Raw genomic sequence first — 4,679 nt, 5'->3', positions numbered from 1 at the left:
AGAAGTAGAGAGGGTATTGTCTAATTATATCACAGTTACAACTCATCCTAGGCTAAATTACATGGCTTTCTTCGAAACAATAGAGTGTTTACAGGGTTTGGTGTGCATACGTCTGTATATGCTTGTATCCACCAAGCATTCTCCCCTTTCTATTTATTGCATGTCCTCGTGCAAGTTGTCTGTGAGTGAGTCTACTACCTTCTTTCCAGCGTTGCAGAGAGATTTCTGCATTTTTTAGCTCCTGCTTCAATCTCAACTTTGGTGGCCAACTCTCGGAAGGGATTATTACTGAGGGTACTTTGGTAGGCGATGTGGCGGGCTGGCAGATCTTTTGTCATTGGGTTGAATGTGGAAGAGTCCACTTCGAAGAAGCCTGTCATGAAAGCCTCTTCAAAGGTCTGCATGTAATGAGAGGGCAGAAACATGACTCTGTTTGTCCAAAAACAATACTCATTCCTGCAACCCTAATTCCAACATTGTAGACGTGTACATACCTTGTCGAGAAGCCGAGACCGGGGACGTGGGACCATTGCATATTTTACCACATTAAATCTTGCCTAATCCTCTTTAGGAATGTACAAATGTCGAGTATTTCAAAGTGGCACTCTTGTTTTGCCTAGAAAGTTCAATGCGCGCGTATTGGCCAAAAATAGTAGGTTTCTTACATAGCCGCTAATGATGTTTCCAAAATTGTTTCCAAGTGGAAAAATGAGGATCAACATGAAATTTGAGCTCAATGGGGTTTTCCACAAATTTAGGGACTTTGTCCATCTCGTTTGGCCATGTTATGGACAAAAAGGGGGCTAGTCATAAAATGGTCAAAAACCAGTTTAAAATAGTTAAAAAGGGCTCAAAATGCCACATCAATTATGGTGACATTGTTTCTTAAGATGAATGAAAATTTTTAGGGCTAAGAATGAGATCATTAGGGCATATAAGCAAGGAGAAACATCCATTCCAGTCAAGGCTACTAGTGTAGTCCATGTTGTTTCCACTACATGTTCGAGGCTGTGAGGCCGCCAATTAGGGTTTCCCCTCCTCAAATAACTACTTGGGCTTCTCCAATGAAGTTTTGAAGCTTACATGAAATGGTCACAACAAAGAATCAAAGCATCAATTTAGTGTTTTTAATAGGTCGAAAGAGCACTGCATCTGTGCAATTGGGAGCAAGGCTACACCTAATCTTCACACACTCAAGAGTTTTGTGTTAATCTTGTTTCTTTTTCAAAGAAGGGATTTCATGGCTGGTTTTTGTGTGTATTTTTAGCTTAAATCTTTTGCAACTTTCTTGACTTTGTTGTGGACTCTCGCAGTCAGAGGTCCGACACTTTCCTAGCCGCATAGTGCACTTCTTGACAGCGTTCTCCCAAGCACGTGGTTTTTCATGTTTATCTTTACAAATTTGTAATGATATAATCACATGAGGCTTGGTTATATGTTAGCCTTGACAATTCCAACTACAGCATGTACTATAGTTTAGAATGGCATCGGGAGCAGGAGGTAGTGAGAGGGAGAGCGAGGTGTAGAGAGGAAAGGGAGGATGGGGTTGGCTGGCAAGAAACCCGCATAGTTTGAAAACTATGCCTTTTTAGGCCTAGTAACAACACTAAGCCAGTGGAAAGATATACGTTGTGAGTCTTGATCAGTTCTTGTAATAGGCAATCAAAACTCGTGTGACCATAGCCTAAACCAGGAATTCCATCATAAGTAAGAAGTGTTAGTAGACCCCAACCTAAGTGGGCCCCCACACCAAATATTCCATCCTCCGGAATTGATATTTCCCCTGGATAATAAAAAAGTCTTGTCCATCATTCCAACCCTTTAAAAAACGTCTTCTTCCAAATTCAAATCCAAATTTACTAGACTATCTACTTTATGCCCAACTGTCATTGCCTCAGCATGGTATCTTTTCATTGTGTCACGCAATCCTATAACCAATTATTTTGAAGGCCACATTGTCTCCATAGAAGTAACCCTCTTTGCAATCTCCTTTAGACTGCTTGGCAAGATAAAGAGTCTTATGAAGGAATGGCATGTATCCCCCATGGTTCTCATTTTGAAGGCATTTTTCCTTCTCCTTTAGAGAAAGTGGAAAAAAATATTACTCTTTTGAAATACTTGTTGCACTAAAATAGGGATAATGCCATGGCTTACAACTTATAAGAAGCCACAATCAAGGCATGCCTTGCGAAGAATCATGACCAAGGTCGCTACATCCCGCCTTTGCATGTCAATACATGCTAAGGTCCACATGATTCTTTGTATTGGGCAAAAAACTACTCTCTCTCTCTCTCTCTCTCTCTCTCTCTCTCTCTCTCTCTCTCTCTCTCTCTCTCTCTCTCTCTCTCTCTCTCTCTCTCTCTCTCTCTTTGTTGCAATCTTGAGATGAGCATGGGAGAGGTGGAAAAAGAAAAGGAGGCATAGGTGGATGACCGACCGACACGAGGACGGGGGATGCAAGCAAGGCTACAAAACTAGGAACATAGGTCATGATTAGATGTTCTGTGGATTTTTTTTTCTGCATGTGTGTTTGTGGGGGGGGGGGGGGCGGGGGCAAGGTAGAGGAATTTATGCGAAAAATCAAGAATATTAGAGTATTTGATATGAGTTGTGCGAATATGTACAGTGTACCTATAATCCATTCATCATGTTCAAACAAACCATTTCTCCTAAAAAAAAAATTACCACTATTGCATGTTGTCTTTCACCCCGCTTCAAGTCCTCACACTTTGTATAAGAGAAAATTCCATAGATTGTTGATCCTACAAAACCTGTAGAAAACTTCTCCTTTGCATATACATCATGTGAGAACATTTCTCTTCTTGTACCATTGCAATCTTGCTTAACAAATGGTACATGGCCAAGACCCTTTATATTCTATTGTCCTTGAATTTTTTTTTGTTATAATTCCTTTCATGGTCCACACAAGTAGTATGGAATTGGATCGCATGCTTTCTATCCCTGCTCCTTATCCTAGTATAAGTCAATCCATCATCCATCACCTTTGTTTCCATGTGAATAATCATGATGAATGGATATCCAAGGATAAGAGGATATGTAGAGATCTCCTGTATAAAGATTTTGGTCACCTTTCCCATCCCCTGTAGTCACCCTTACATTTGGGCAATATCCATATAGCTCCTCTAATGAGGTATTTGATGCACGAATAATCCATCCATGATTTATATCAATTTGCCATTTTACTTTTTGATATAGACTATTTAGATTAATCTCTCACCCATGATCTTACAATGCAATGCATGCATGGCTCTTCTAAGTCTCCCACTTTTACCAAGGTCTCAGTAGTTGCTCTTGCCCAACAACTTTTAGAGTAATAACTAAGTGAGTGTTCACAACTTTATCTTCATCATCCAAGAATCAAACCTATTTTATGTTATTGAGGCATAGGGGAGTGGGAATAAAAACTAAATCAACCATTAAAGCAGTGCATCATCTCATTGCAGATTTAGAACAGTTTCAGTACCTGTGCAGGTCCAGAACAGAATCAAGGTACTGAATGGAAACTGAAGGCAGAATACACAGAGAAACACAGAATCTTCATAGCCATAGACTTTAACTCATCATCTTCATCTCTTACAATGTGCTACCATCAGGTGCGAGGCCAACTACTAGGAAGAATGAAGAGGTACAAAGACCTTCACTAATTACAAACTGAGAAGTAAATTACTAAGGTTTACTAACACTTTATTGAAAGAATATGCAAGGCTAACATTTTACTCTTCATCTAGACTTGTAGCTTCCAGCAACTACTTCAACACCTTGCCCACCATAAACGTGTAACCATGTGCATTTAAAGTCTCTCCTTGACCTTGTACATGGATAACTTCAGTAAGAGGTTGTCGCTTTTTCTTGATAATGTCAATTATTTATTCATGGAATTCCCTCTTTGCCATGCAAGGATCTTACCCAAGTTAAATTTAACCTTACCATTCAAAATCCTCTCTTCCAAAACCCTTTTGATATCTAACATTGCTTCTATATCGGATTGGAGTTTGTAAGTTGGGCCCTTTGCTTTAACTTTCGTTGCTTCCTTGCTTTTTTTCTTTGGAAGGTTTCTGCATAGGCACCTAAGGGATTGGCATCTCTTGCGGACAAGTTGACAAAAGAATACATAGATGAAGCTAGGGTTTACCTAACAATCGCCCCCTTAAACCCAACTTCATCCTAGGTATATTGGGATACACTTTGACTCTGATGCTATAGCATACATTTTCACAATGTGGAATATTACACTTTGACTCTGACACTATAACATATATTTTCACAATCTCTAGAGCCTTACTAATTACCTAAGGGCACGCTTTGAGAAAGAGGACAAAGAGTCAACCGCAAAAATCTTGGCCAGGAGTTGGTCATTTCTAGGTAGAGAAAGCCCTTGAATCTCTTCTCTCGTAATGTTGTCTTCTAGTAATTTCACCAACAGATGTGATCCAATGGTGAACATTAGAGGGGCTAGTGGGCAGCCCTATTTAATTGAATTTTTTAACTCCAATGTAACCACAATTCTCTCATTGAGCAGGAGCTCAGATTTGTTGCCAACACCAAGGGTTTTGCTTACCACTCGGCCCGAAGCCCACTAATTTCATGACATCCTCAATAAAATACCAAGTGATCCTATCATCAAATTTATCTAAGTCTAATTGTAGCAAGAAAAACGC

The 4,679-nt window shown here is 39.8% G+C and overlaps 1 pseudogene; it reads right to left on the bottom strand.

The window, feature by feature from the left end:
- Positions 1-1,207: 1,207 nt before the first annotated feature.
- Positions 1,208-2,253, bottom strand: LOC147437797 (azadirone synthase LFS-like; annotated as a pseudogene).
- Positions 2,254-4,679: the final 2,426 nt, after the last annotated feature.

This window comes from Adiantum capillus-veneris, chromosome 17 (assembly GCF_014529385.1).
Source record: "Adiantum capillus-veneris isolate H3 chromosome 17, ASM1452938v2, whole genome shotgun sequence".
In the NCBI taxonomy this organism is placed as follows: domain Eukaryota; kingdom Viridiplantae; phylum Streptophyta; class Polypodiopsida; order Polypodiales; family Pteridaceae; genus Adiantum; species Adiantum capillus-veneris.
The sequence above is the reverse complement of the archived record's forward strand: the minus strand, read 5'-3'. Positions and strand labels throughout refer to the sequence as shown.